Consider the following 15,999-nt stretch of genomic DNA (forward strand, 5'->3'; position numbering starts at 1 on the left):
TATATATATATATATTATTCTATAATATATATATATATATTATATATATACTTATAATATATATATTCACCAAGACATTTTCTCGAAGCTTGACTAACTAAACTCGTGGATTTTATTTTACTTGTCTGTCCCCTCTATGAACGTTCAAGTTGAATGTCTATGGTTTAGGTTTTTATATAAATTGACGACCATATTATCCATTCATAAGCAAAGATATTTTACTTTTAATTAAAAATACTTATATTCTTTATCTTCATTTTTGTATTTCTTTATTTTATATTATCTTTCACTTTCTCTGTTCTCGTAATTTGCTTAAAAAATGTCCTTCGCGTATAAATTGACTAAATTTTAAAAGGATATTTTTGTCCATATTCAACATATCTATAAATACGTTAACCAACGGCGTATCCAGGGGGGTATTGGGGGTCATGACCCCCAATAGCTGGTTGGTCAAAAGCTTGACAAAATATATTTACATATTTTGTCAAGGTCTTGACTTGTCCTCGGCTATGTGACCCTCCCTGGTGTCAAAGCTGGATCCGCCCTTGACGTTAACAGATTTAAAGCTCAATAAATATTAGTATTATTGATAGTTCTTACTGTTTATACAAAGAACAATTTATGCGTGCGGGAGAAACGTTTATAGTTTCTTAAAAATCACGTTTGAATCGTAAAATATTCTTTTGATGCGAACATATTTCGCTATTCTACCTTCCTTCAAAATCAATGATGGTTAAATGTTTTTCTCATAATTTTATAGCAATGCAAATTATTGAAATTTAGTAAGTTGTTATTGAAAAATTCCCAAGAGCGGGCGCACACCTTAGACCAAACAATCGCACAACTGTTTAGTTGCGCTTTGATTACTATGAGCTTATATGGAGGTGCCCACTACTACCGAAACTACTACTAGTGAAAGGTGCACACTCTTAAGTAATTCAAATACTCAGAAATAATCTATTGTACAAAATATTCTCTAAAGCGACAAGTACATAGTTTTTGTAATATGTAACAAATGAAGGAGTAGACAAACATTCTCCCATTTGTAACGTTGTGTTACAAATAATGTGACAAGACAGGGAGAACATGTGATCTATTTGTCAGCGATCAGGGACTTTGTATACATTGGCAAGCGTGGTAATATCGGTCTGTCTGTTGGGAAATTTCATTGAGGATTTATTACTAAAGTGCATCATATAAATGTTAGATTACGTAATTATAAGATGTGATATGATTTGGTTTTAATTCAAATTACTTCTACATTTCAAATTATTTATTTAAAAATATAATTTTAAGAAAGTACCTAGCCATAAAAAAGAGTGAAATCAGTGTAATTTATGCAAAAGTTTTGTATAACACTAGCTTTTGCCCGCGACTTCGCCTACGCGTAATAAAAAAAGTAACTTGTGTGTTCTTCCAGACTATGTTTTATATCGGTGCCTTGCATCGAAATCTGTTAAGCTGTTTTGGAGATACATTATAATATCCAAAATTCGCACTTATTACCTTAGTAAAAGAAATAAGAGATCCTTTCTTTTGTAAAGACTGGTACAATTTCCATCTCGTAAATGTTTTGTTTTCGACTGTACATACCGATTGAAGAAAGTAACGGGTAAAAACGTAATCAATCACTTGTGTGCATGTCTGTACGAGAGCTTACAAAAGCGGCTGTCAACATGAAACAGACGGACAGGTGCGATCTGGCAACCCGCCCGACTTCGACTGCGTGATCTATTGTCTTTGGCTAGAATATGTTCGATCATTACGTATTTAATACAACAACTTAATATTTAATTACTTAATTAAACATCTAACGGTCGGTTTCCTAACTACATTTAACCATACGTTAGTGTTTTAACTCGATAATTTCATCAAATGCGTTTCCGAACTACGTGACTTGAATTTTATTCCGTTGAAACTTAGTTCAAACTAAAACTAATGTAATAATAAAAAAAATGTCCACCTCTACGCTTAAGTGATGTAATAACATTTGGTTTTCAGAGATAAATAGTCACACTTTAGGAAAAAGCGACAAAACTTGCATAAGGACAGTCCGAATTTATAATGTCCAATAATATGTAAGTCCAAAGTTAATTCACAATTCTATCATAAAAATACCCTTCAGGCTTCAATATTCAAAAGTTCAGTTTAACATTGAACAGAGGTGAAAAGTTCAAGGTCGCACGTGTGACCTTTCGACCTCCGCGGCACTCGCGCGTCCCGGTGACCTGCGATAACGGCCTTCAGTTCCGCCAAAGTCCCTGAGAACCGATTCCGTGCCCCAGTTCTAGTTCCCTCTGACCTTCTATGAGGGAACCTCCGGCCTCGGAGCGAGGGAACGTCCTCGTCACAGTGGGTCAGCCTTCGTACAAGGACGTTACAGGTCACGGTTGTTAGAATCGATATGACGCAGGTCAACTTTGTTTTAGGAAATCTGGTTTACATTCAATATTTATTACTTTCGATAGATTTGTACGAGTAATTCAATATTAGTTATTAGTATCTCTTGTTTATATTGCGATACTAGCTTTCGTCTGCGACTCCGTCCGCGTGAAATTTATAAAAAAAACATAAGTAAGTATACCTATGTGTTCTTCTAGTATATGTTCTCTATGTCACATGTCATTGAGATCCGTTCAGTAGTTTATGGTTTAAACTCCAACAAACATCCATCCATCCAAACTTTCACATTTATATTAGTAAGAATGTGATTACAGCTGTTCAGTTTCATGAAACTTGCGTATAATTAATGTATTGATATAAAAATATAAAAAAAGACATGAACATGTAGTCTGTCGAAGTGTCGGTGACGATATTTACACGCCAGATGCTCGGGAAGAAACAAGCAAATGTATATTTTTTTAGTTAGTATGAAGACTTTTTTATCTGTAATTACTTAAACGTTATATTTTTTTTTATTCTGTTTTTAATGGTACATAATTAGGAGCAAATAAAAATTTCTAAACTTTAGTTGTCACTCGCTATTATTTGTTTTTTTTTTACTTGTTTATTATCTTTTTTATAGTAGAAGGTAACAAATAAACAAGTAGCCTGAATTCTTAAAATAGCGAAATGACCGCAGGCCATAGACAACTGCAAATAGTTGCAAATATTTAGTATACAAGATGTACAAAATCAGTTAAAGCAAAGTTAATCGGTCAGATTCTTAACGTGTTTAACCGAAACTATGGGCAAATACAATTACAAATACTAGAAGGTTTATTGTTGTTGAGAAACCGCGACGTGACTTGGCGGTCACCGTACCTAATGACTAACCTCGAAATCTGTTTCCCGTAAATTTTGCATCCCGTAAACTCAGGTATTGTAGAGCAATTGATTCTTTCAACTATTCTTTGTATGGCTTGCAAAAATAAATACATTTAGACAGTGACTTTAATGGACATAAACAAAGTGTTAATTGAATATGGATAGTTACAAAGGTAGAGGAAGAACGAAGAAAGTATGAATTGTGTAAATGAGGATATGCTTAAGGGAGTGTATTCAGATATGACAGCTGATAGAGATGTATCGATCAGCACATACTGTGCTGACCCTCTGGAGTGACAAGGGATTGATGATGATGACTTTGAGTTAATAAACTCTTCTTCTCCCCCCCCCCCAGTTATCCAACTCTCGTAGAGTCGGAGCAACTGGTTTTTGACTTCCATATAACCATCCCTCATCGCCTTCTCGATTAATGAACTATTTCATTTCGTTTATCTCAGATTATAATTGAAACTACGCGAAAAAATTAAAGCCCTGTTATTCTGTAATAACATAAAAGTTGTAAGTATGATATTTTTATTTAAGTTCATACATTTAATTTAAAAGGAAAACATTTTTCAGCCGAGTAACGAAAACAATATGTCATCACGTTAATTTTTAATTTCATGGCGTAATGACAGTTTGACAGCTCCGTTGGTGTTAATTTAACGACGTGTGCCTTATTTGTTTTTGGATATATGAAAATGTTTATGCATTGAGCAAAAATATTTGTTTTAAATGTGGATCTAAGGAGTATCTTAAAAACATTGAAGTGGAAACTTTCTTTTAAATCGATGTTAATGGTTTTAAATGTTTTTTTTTAACTTTTGAGCTTTTTATCATTGGGAAAATACCAATCTCAGTACGCGACAATCGATTGAGATGATTGTTTATTCATCATCATCTCCCCTGCCTTATCCTACTCCCGTAGGGTCGGCGCACCGGGTTTTCGTCCTCCAAAGCACTCTATCATCCGTCATCTCAGTCATCACTTCCTTCTTGATCACCTTTCACGCAAACCATCCATCTCTTTCTAGGTCTATCTCTACCGGTGTACCCCTCCACATTCATTAGCTAATATTGCCAACATTACTCTAAATGCGAAATTAACACGCGAACAAATATATCAAACTAACAAAGAAAGTTTTATATTTGCAATAGTTAAACTTTTAAATGTAAGATTTTTTTTTACTAAACTTCTTGATTTCTATTAACAATTGTTTGTAAATTTTAATGCATTTTTGTTGGAGGCGTAGATTGTATAATTTTGGGTTTGCCGTAAAACTGCGGAGTCCTATCATCACCATTCGCATCGCTGTCCAATTAACTGTCATAGACAATTATTTAAATTTTTAATATTTAGTTTAGTGTTTGACGCAACAAATTTAAGTAACTTCGGATTCCAACCCAGATTTATTCAGACTTTATTGTAGATAACATTTAAGCAATGAATCTACATTGACTGAGACCGACTTCAATAATAATTGTACAATATATTGTAGACATAACAGCACAAAAATCATGGGCGGAAAATGATAGCTTATATCGAACGTGTCCTACTATAGTTTAGTAATTTAGTAATTTGTAAGTAATTGATAGCAAATTGTGAAAGTGTATTTATATCCTTCAAACGTTATTATAAAATCGTTATTAGATGTTATTTTAATATATTTCTAGGCATTTCATATCCGGGAAAGAAACTCTTATGTCACATTCACATGTCTCATTACTACAGAATTTAAAAACAAAATAAAAAAAATTGCGTAAATACTTTATATTCTTTTAATTGTAAATGATTTTAATTAACCATTTACTAATTATTTTAAAAAAAAATTGACGATTGCGTGGAATTGTTAAAAAATGAACTCACCGTCTAATAAAAGCACAGCACTTTAAACACTGGATATGTCACTAAACTAAACTATAGCTAAGTGACTAAACTAAACGTCTACACGTTCCTAGTTGTAGTATAGTTTTAAATATCATAATATCAGCGACGCACCGCCATAGCTGATCGTGCCCGGCTATAAATACAACCAAGCTTATACGATTATCCAAAGTTTACTCGATGTAGGGAAAATGAGAGCTTTCATTGACAAATATTTAGTAATTTCATAAACTCATGTTAAACAATCATACTAAGGGCCTGTCCCACCACTGGCTTATTGAGATAGCTTAAAAATGACGTCATAGTCAGATAAGGTATCAAAATCCGATATTTCTATGACAGATTTTACACGTTAGATTGTTATCAGACAATTTATAATTTGGTGGGACAGGTCCTAAATATTATAAATAATAAATTAATTTATACTAATATTACAAAGAGGATAGATTTGTATTTTATTGTAAGTATTGAAATAACTCTAAAACTACTGAGTTGATTTCAAAAATTCATTCACCATTAAAAAGCTACAAAATCAGTGAGTAATGTAGTCTAGATTTTTAAATTTCACGCGGGCGGAGTCGCAAGTATCGTATATAAATGAGCAAGTTTAGATCGATGTTTGTTAGAGTTTGTAGGCTAACCGGCTGAATGTATCTAGATGAAATTTGGCATAGATGTAGAACATGATCTTTTTTACTCCACATCGACAGAGTTGCGGGTAAAAACTAGTTATAACAACTAAAATAACTTCGAAAGTACAAAATCCATTTTAATTAAATTGTTTACGTAATTTTGAAAATGAAATTGTGCACCTTATTTATTTAATTTGAGGGATATGACGTGATTCTAAGATATGGTTATACTCGTAAATATCACAGGTTCTATAGTTTTCAAAAACATACGTAATTGACACCTTCTTTGAACCCTTCATCACATTAAGAGGTAGGCAAGTTAATAAGCATAGGCTGTATTCCACGTCTATTCCTAGCTTTAAACAATATTTAGTTTGAGTCCTGTTTTAAAATAGACACATTAAATTCTTCTTGAATAATGTTGAAAAGAAAACTCAATTGAAATGTAAACAATGGCCTCTTAGAAACAAGACATCCCATTCTATGTTTACATAAAAAAATAAATTTTGTAAACATTTTAAACGTAAAATGTAAACACTTTTAATATAATTTGTTATTATTTAGAACATTTATGTAATGGGTTATTACATTAACTAAATATAAATAGTTTTATGTATGCCTTTGATCATGATCTCAAAGCAAACCTCAAAACTACTTTATGAACTAAAATGTAGAATACGTTATTCGTGATCCATATAATTATTTATCTTTAGAGAAAATTAGGTAGCTGCCTTAATATGACAACAACTGTGGTAGATCCCGCTTTAACATCTTCGCATGGGTCGGCTCGCCCGGTATAATACCACGATCACACAGAAGACATGCTTGAAGTGGGAGCAATCCCGCGTTTCGTCTGATGAGTGCGGTGCCGGAGGCCCACTTTTAGTCCCTTTCTCGGTCCACCCTTTTCTTATAAAGAAAGGATTGGATGGAAAAGTGGATTGGACGGTGGAGAAGATGCATCGGAAGGGGAAATATCCTCTTTATGTGCGTGTCCTCCTCCGTCGATTTAGTTGTGTATATGTACATATGTATATAACCTTAAGTTGTGTTCCAAAATTCCGAGCTTTCATAAAGTTTGATTAGTACTATACCTATATTAATATTCATGTTATCCTTGAATCAAAGACAGCGAACTAAGAGATGTTAATATTGTAATCCATCGTTTGATCGCTGGGATAATATCTGCCAGCGCAGCTGACATATGCTTTGATAACTCTGTGCAGAAAATCGAAACCGTTCTTATTAATGAGAACGGAAAAGTATGCATTGAATCAGATCTGGCCTTCAAATGCATATTATTTTAACATCAGTATTTTTAAATTTTAAACTGTACTATAGTAAAAAAATTTCTAGTGAAATTTAAATTTTACTGTTTTAAATTAGCTATTAGAAAATTGTGATATGTTTCTGTAATTTAGGGATAAGAATGATTAGATGTTAATTGGGTTTAAACTTGTAAAATGTTTGAAATAAAGAACAGACGCACCCCAGGTCGGTAAAAACGAGGGCGGTAAAAAAGCCGCCTTAAAAAAATCTTATCTTCCTGTTATCGTAAAAGGCATAGAGTTATACCTTCTTGGCGGTAGAGTATGGAACAATATTATTAAAAGCAGAAAAAGGAGTCGCAACTTGGTGATAAATCATTCATGTAGACGGGAATTCTATGAACACGAACACCTTTTACTAAACTATACAACTGTTTAGTCTCGCTTTGATTCCGATGAGCTATGAAGGTGCTACTCGATTTTTAGTTGTGCAACTAAAAAGTTGAATTACCTGCGGAACAATCGACAATCGCACAACAGTTGTGCGATAGTTTAGTCAAAGGCGCGCCAGCTATTACTGCTGACAACTACAAGCCAGTGTTATATTACAAGGACATTTTTAGAGCCAAAGTTAGTGCAATTTATTATATTTACTATATTCTGTACTTCCGTAGAATGTGAATCATCTACGTAGGTGTCTGGATCTAGACTAGCTCTATCTTGGCAGTACACGGAGATAAAATACAACTCAATCTGACATTTATTACAATATAATAGTTGCATTTGATAGATTAATTGGTTGTTATTGAGTGTAAACAATGTTAATTCGATAAGTGTATAGTTGTTGAAATTGAGTTTACATATTTCAATATTATAAGATTTATTTTTAAATTCCTTTAGGTTAAAATCATACTTCATATATAGTATGTACAAATATTATGAATGCGAAGGTTAGATGGATGTTTGTTAGAGTTTGTAGTCTAACGGCTGAACGGATTTCGATGAAATTTGGTACAGATGTAGAAGATAGTCTAGAAGAATACATAGGCTAATTACTTTTTTTTAATTCCTCGGACGGAGTCGCGAGCGAACGCTATTAATTTATAAAAGTTCTGAATTACAAAAATAGAAATTAAGTATAAAATGTAAATACAGGTAAATTTCTTATTTATATTGCCCCAAAGTTTCCCCGTATAGAACGCAGTATTTTTATAGTTTAAAATACACCTGTAAACAAAATATATTTTAACAATTTTCCGATTTCAGTTACAATTAACATGTCTACTGTAACTTTCAAAGAATTAATTTGGAAAACATTTATTTTATTTAAAGTAAATGATTGGTTTTGTAGAAATATCTGTACTGTTACTATGTTTTAGAGATGCATTTTTTCATAGAAACAGAATAGAACTGGCGTTAGTTATACATCTTCCAGTCTTATACCGTTTACTGGAATTGTCTGAATTATTAGCCAGCGCCTGTCTGTTACATGAGAAATTAACTGCCGTTACTAGATGGAATACTAGCTTTCGCCCGCGACTCCGTCTACGAGGAATTAAAAAACAGAAAAGTGAGTAGCCTATGTGTTCTTCCGGACTATCCTTTACATCTTTACCAAATTTTATCGAAATCCGCTCATCCATTTAGGCTACAAACTCTAACAAACATCCATCCATCCATCTGAACTTTCGCATTTATAATTTTAGTATGATTAAAAAATTCAAAGTTTAAAAAAAGGTATGATATACATAAAGTTCAATCGTATCGCTTTTTCAATGTAACCGCAGCTTTACTTTTTATTGTGAATTTATACTGAAGAGAAAAAACATAAATTCATGATTGACTTAAGCCCGCTATTTCAGTCTTCGGAGTCATTTCCACTTTTCTAACGTTCACATTTGCGTCACCTGACCAAACATATAAAAAGTTTAACTCTGCATTTGTTTTAGCAAAGAGGTTTTATAGCGTTTACTTCACGTATTTTACTATTGCATTTAAATATAATAAATTAGGAAAAGCACTTGTAATTCGATGTCTGTTTAAAAAAGAGGCAAAAGAACAAATTACACGTAATTAAGATGTTTGAAGAAGATCTTTCGATAGCTTTATTAATAAGATTTAAAATATGTCAACGTAATTTACGCCCGCAATCCAAAGGTAGAGATCACTGGCCATCATTAGTCGCAGATCCTGACACATATATCAGTTTTTTTTTATAAAACATTTTACATTCATTCATCTATAAAAACATGCAACTCGATGGTATACGTTAGTCTGGTTCGGGATTTAAAATACAATCGTAATAAAGAGATATTGCCTACATCCTCTTTGTGTGATCCTTTGGTGGCCACTTTTAACACCGACATATGTTACCCATCGTAGCCGGCAACTGGATGACGTCATATCCGAGTACCGTGAATAGTTGTAACATTTTAAACAGAATAAATTGTATTAATATTTACGTATAACATAGTAGGTATAAGAGTTTTAATATTTTAGGAGCCTCTATACTAAGGCTGCGTTCATATTATATCGGGCCAACAAATTCACGTTAACAAATTTACGTGTCCGTGTATGATCCCAGTCACATTCCCAGGGAGGCTCAAGAACATAAGAACAAGGAACAAGAAAGCATGGCCGCCCTAAACAAACCTGGCGGCGTTTAGTGGCGGTTGACTTGAAGGCAATTGGGCTGTCATGGTCCGAAACAAAACGGAGAGCCCAGGACTGAGCGAGCTGACGGCGTACTGTGGACGCCCTCTGCCCCACTTTGGGGACATAGGACAAAAAGAGAGAAGAGATATCCGCAAAAATTGTACACAAGTCTATACTTTTAGTCTACATTCACAGACGAGAAATGTAGAGCCATAAATCTAGGGAATATGTCATCGCGTAATAGACCAATAAAAAACACAATACCCACTGGATGTAGTCACATCAAAAGCATTAGTCATTACCTAGATGTGTCACAATGCATGGCAATTTTCTTTTCATCTATTTTCGAGTTTTTGTCACGTGTTTTCGTTGCGAAATCTTTCTTCTCTGACGTCATCAGTTATTACAAGACACGTGTGCTTGTAAATTGATCGTGTTTCATATCTTTTTAATCGTTTATATACATGTGGATAAAATAATATATTTTATAAATTAAGGTCTAACAGTTAAAACATTAGATGTATGTTGAAGGTTCGACTGTCTACCTCGAGTTCTATTTATGACATAATGATGATATTTAGTAGATGTAGAACTAAAGTTTTTGCTGAGAAAAATATAACCTCGAGGTTAAAGGATTTCTTGGTTAGTTACAACGAATTTTTTACATTACAAAATTTTCTATTTTTATTTCACTTAATTGAATTCGCAGGCAACTGCTATTTATTACATAATATTAACTATGTCGATTGAATTTGAAGCATTTTAACTGTTCTATTTCGGATGCTATTCAGTTGTGACCGGCGAAATAATGCCGTCAGGTGGGTATGTGAGAAAGTGATTAAAGTAATAAATAAACTAAAAAAATACGATCGTTGTTTATTTTAAACGTTTTGCCAACCCACGTGCCAAGCTTAGTGTAGCGTTATCTATGAGGTAGATATTGGCATTTCATGTCACCGTCAAATTAGGAACTTCGTAAGTTTGTAATCGTAGTTTAAACAGTATTGTTTATAAAAGCAAATTGTAAATAAATCAATGACAAATTGGAAAGTTCTAGACCAGAATCATTTAATAAAAAATCATTTATTCAAATGTTTATTTTAGTAAAGATTTTTATCAAATATCAATTAATAAAAACCAAACTTTTGTTTTATCAATTTGTGTACGATGTTTCCTATTAGTTTCTACCCAATCCTCAAGCACTTTCTTTCAACTCTCTTTAGGAGTATTTTTGAATTGGTTTTGAGTTTCGATGTAAAAATGTAAGCCAACGAAAATATCCCAGTGATCCCGTTAAGAATTCCCTACGTCTTAATTAATGCGCGGCCGCCGCGTGTATTTATATCGAGCTTTTATCGCCAGAGAGCTAGACAGGGCAGTATTCAGACAATAATATTTCAGGAAGTAACGAAATATTTAAAAAAAATGTTAGTGTTCTTAGACCTGAGTGACAGTCAACAGCAGGGATAGACTAAGTACCTAATTTGAAATTTCATAATTTTCTGCCTAATTGTCACATGTACAGTAGCTTATCTTTAGTACTTTAGTAAACATCAAACGACTCTTTGACTGACGACCTTCAGACGCAAATTGGTACCAACGCAAATATTCTTAAGTAAATAATTTAAAATATATAAAGCGCTATAAATTTTCCAACTACTTAGATATCTTGACTGCTACATAATACCTTTTTGTGTAAATTTTATCCTAAGTACGTCCCAGTAGAGTGCACGACTGTGCCGCCCACAAATAGTAAGGCGACACTGGGCCGCGGGGAAATGCGTGTCGTTCCTATTTGTCCGATTTAATGAACTATTCGTTACACTTCAGCATTTCGTAATCGAATATGTGACAAACTAAATTTCTACACAAAATAAATGTATCAGATTTAATAATCATTAACCAAAGGCAATCCTGACTATCGATTATCCATTGCAAATATAATCCATTGCAATTAGATGAAAGGGTTTCAACGATTACTGTTTTTGATAGGGATTTCATCTTATTTTGATTATCGAATTACACTCGAATTACACTTTTCTATCGCACTCCTTTAGCGGATAGGGCCAGTGTCGAGTGTATATCGTCATAGGTCGGATGAATCGCATGTACCAAGGAGAACGTTAGTTATGAGCGTGGTACACCGGTAGAGGTAGACATAGAAAGAAATAGATGGATTGCGTGAAAGGTGACATAATCAAGAAGGGAGTGATGACTGCGATGACGAATAGAGTTATGTGGAGGACAAAAACCTGTTGCGCTGACCCTACAGGAGTAGGATAAGAAAGATGATGACTTAATTAAATCATAAGTTTTAAATAGAACATGCATTTGCTCTTAATTCTCGAGGTCTAATGGCGCATAACATAGTAGAATAATAAATCAAACCATCGCATGAGGAAGTAACTGCGACAGATCGTGGGCTCTGTTATTTTAATTGGATCCTCTGACAAACTGTATACTGTTCAAAAGTTACATTGGAAAGAAATACAGCAGAGAGTATAACTCTGTCTGACGCCATGAAATAAAGGTATAATGTAATAACTTTTTTTTTTAAATAAAGGTTGTAAGAAAGCTTTTTTTAAATTATCAAAAAGATCAATTTGTAACTACAAAAGATAATTATGTCAGATAACGACATAAACTTAACTACTACTACTATCAATACTACTTTATACTATCAATTAAAAAACTTCCGGTAACCTAAATTCGACTTCAAAAAAATAGGTTTTAATCAAGAATAAAAATGTGTTGTATAACGAAGAGCAGGCAGAATCTGAGAAGCTCGACTTCCGACAAGTATACGATTAAAAATTTTAAAAAGTATCATTTCAAACTATAGCTAAACTTTTCAATAGTATAGCCATTGCCAAACGCAATAGGCCAAGCGTACAAGGGTACCGAAGCTGCACTTCCACTTGGCAAATCATACGTGAGCTTTGGCATATTAAAAATTAATAAATAAATCCGCTCTTGTTCATCGAAAGATCTAGACGACGGTTTCAAGACTGCCACTCGTGTAAGGCCCACAAGTCACATCGGTTTTGTATATTTGTAAATTATTCTATCCGAATTTCCAGGAATTCCTCAGATCTGTGCAGTAAATCGCGACGGGGACGAGTGCAGCCATTACGTTCATCCTTGTCCCACTTTCTGTGAGTAATTAGTTAACATACTGTCCAGTAATAAACATAAACAACTCTTAAACTCACGACCACAATACGATTTTAAGGATTACTGTGTAATATCGATTTATTACTAACAGATTAATCTTCCTTCCCTTTCTCTTGCATAGTCATAGTCTGGTTGGTATAGTCAAGTACTATATACATCTCTATCAGTCGTCATATCTGAATACCTCTATATTTTGGTCTTGCTCTACCTTAGTAGCATTCGATTATTACATACTACCTGTGACTTCGTCCACGCAATATTAAGATAAAAGAGTAGTATATAATATGCCCGTCTATGTCAGGTAACCTTTAGTGATAGTCCCTTCGAAATCGGCTCAGCCATTTCGGAGATTACCCGGAACAAATGCGACTTGCAGACAGACAGACAGACAGAAAAAAAATGTTCTAATGCGATTTTCGTTATCAGCAACGCAAATACATCATCTTCCCGAAATCTGAAATTTTTCTTTTGTTATTACAAACAGACACTCCAGTTTTATTATATTTATCATCTTATCATAAATTTTGCTTCTTATCTTTAACAAATACACGAATAAAAAAGATATTTAAAAGTGTACAAGTCTCAAATAACTGAAATTTAGTCACACAGTCTCGTGCAAGATCTAAAAATATCAATCGCAAAATCGGTGTGAGTGGACTTTAAAAAATTTCATCGAAGAAAAAAATTATCGCATGAGATATTATCCGAGCCTATTAAAAATAGCTCGTCTGACACATTGTTTATATCACAGTGCTGTTTTTTATGATACCATTAATGTTTATAATAATTGTAATAAAATTTTCGGTTACTCTTTGCTGAATTTAATTTATGACTACCACACGTCATACTATCATGTGGGTTGCATCTATCACGCGAATAAAGAAGGAAATCAACTTAACACTTAAAACGTAACATCTAAGACCTTAACACCTCTAAGACTCATTACAATAATTCATCTAGTTATAAAAGAATAGGCAACTGCTATAAAATGTTAATGGAAAAACGAGAAATTAGTAACACAATAAAAGTTTATGATCGTTTGTACGATGTTTATGATAAAACAAAAATTTTAACTGACACACATTTACAGATGGTAACACATTGTGGTCTTTCTATAAACCGAAGACAATAATACCGATTATATGAACATTTGTGTAAACTGACACCACGTCTTTAAAAGATTTACAGAAATCTCTATTAATTGATCCAACTTTAGCGAAGTTAACCAAAGGTTTAACAATATTTTCAAACACGCAGTAACTAAATTATTCTAATTTACCTTCACCGTCGTCGAATTTAAATAAAAACACTCACATTACACAGATTAACACCAGATTTGGTTATATTAAAATCACACTTACTTCTGTCAAAACTCGAAAAACCCGCCAAAATTGAAAATGGCGGCTGTCCGCGTGAACGCACTAAATGCTAAGATGCGTCGAGCGAGAGTGTTAGCGTCTTCACTATCAGGCGATACCAGAATACTTGTGTTATATGAATTTTGTGCAATTTATACATTTAATTCTCAGCTGCGAGAATTTTTGTCGCTTGCTTACTGAATACTGGCGAGAAGTTTTGATATTTATACTTCAACAGAAGTGATTTTCGTCTTATGAATGACGAACCACTTCCTTTCATTCATTCGTTCATTACCTAAGACTCACTACTGTAGTTAATTGGTCACTAAGGAAATCCCTTGGTGTATACATCTCAAACTTAACCTATAATTAATAACTGTGAGTACGACAAAGAGCTGATTAGATTTGACCACAGAAAGCATCAAAGAGATTGTTTACTTTATTCTTAGAAAAACTTCGTTATAATATTGGTCATTTTAAATGCTTCTAATAAGTCAACTAAATGCTTGCATACGTTTTCTAGGTTAATCTGTAACAAATGTTTTGGAACACATCCTAGCGATTGCTTTACAATATGCAATGAATCTCAAATTAGTTTAGGACTCGAAGTGGGCGTCGAATAGCTGCAAAATTCCATTCGATCGGTATCATTAATATATTTTTATACTTCAGCGAAATCTCATCAGACGGCCAAGAATCTAATATTTCGAAATGTGAAAACTAGATCAGTCAATATGCTACCATAATGAAACGTGATTTTTTAAATATTATTATGGGTTATATGCAGTCTTTGAGAATAATGTCGTATATTATACGGGGATGTCATCGAAGAAATCGCCGCGGAAAACAAATTATCAATCTTTGTCTCTTAAGTCAGAGCTTTTTGCTGTACGTAAAATTATTTATTTTTCTTTTGGGCTGGCTCTGGCTGGCTACTCTCTTGGTTGTGGCCTGCTGCATTCTGTCATAATAAATAAAAATGTTTTAGTATTTGTTTTTGATTTATATAAATATTTCACGAGGATGCACTCAACTTTATGATGTTATATTTCTCTTATCGCACAATTCGGTACTGAGAAGGGAAAGAAAATCGGACCGGACATGCACAGGTTAAACATTATTAAGTGCCTTTCATCTTCGTTCAGTCTCACCTTCAAAGCTTTTCACTGAACTCTACGTGGGTAGTATTAATATGTTTGAAAATTAAAAGCTTTGTATTTTTAACCAGAAATTCAGCAAAGTATTTAATATTGTTGACCAAAATATCGTTGCCTTCAAGTTCGTCCATCAGAATACACTCCAGAGCCAGGAGACATCCATTCTCACGATAAATGTAGTCATCTTGCGACTTTAAGACTTTGATAAACAAGCGTAAATAATGAAAGGATCTTTGAAATCTTTGTAGTAACTGTAAACTGTTTGAATAACTTCTACAACCGTTCAATATGAACACAGAACACTACATTAGGTATCTACTTTTATCTTCTTGTTTTTCAGCGTGTACCTCTGTAGATCACACTGTTTAGACAGATTGATGTTTGTAAGAGTTTGTAACCAAAACGACTGAACGGATTTCGATGAAATTAGGTATTTATGTAGAGGATAGTCTGGAACAACACGTACCCTACTCGCTTTTTTTAATTCCACGCGGATGGAGCCGCGGGCGAGTGGTAGTTACAGAATAATTGCAATAAAAACTATCTCATCATACATTTAAGTAAAAGTAAATAATAAATGTGATAGAATGCCATCTTACAACA

General features: G+C 33.5%; 1 protein-coding gene across 2 annotated transcripts in view; it reads right to left on the reverse strand.

Annotated features, from left to right (window-relative positions):
* Positions 1-14,426, reverse strand: part of LOC106111457 (filamin-A) — a 59,144-nt gene extending 44,718 nt beyond the window's left edge. The window contains exon 1 of one of the 2 annotated variants that reach the window (XM_013293572.1): positions 14,243-14,426. The gene's annotated coding sequence lies outside the window, so the exon portion shown is untranslated. Of the gene's footprint in view, positions 1-5,134; positions 5,207-14,242 lie in introns of those variants that run through there. The other variant, XM_013293574.1, reaches the window with a different exon arrangement.
* Positions 14,427-15,999: the final 1,573 nt, after the last annotated feature.

Source organism: Papilio polytes, unplaced genomic scaffold (genome assembly GCF_000836215.1).
Source record: "Papilio polytes unplaced genomic scaffold, Ppol_1.0 DF824169.1, whole genome shotgun sequence".
NCBI lineage: Eukaryota > Metazoa > Arthropoda > Insecta > Lepidoptera > Papilionidae > Papilio > Papilio polytes.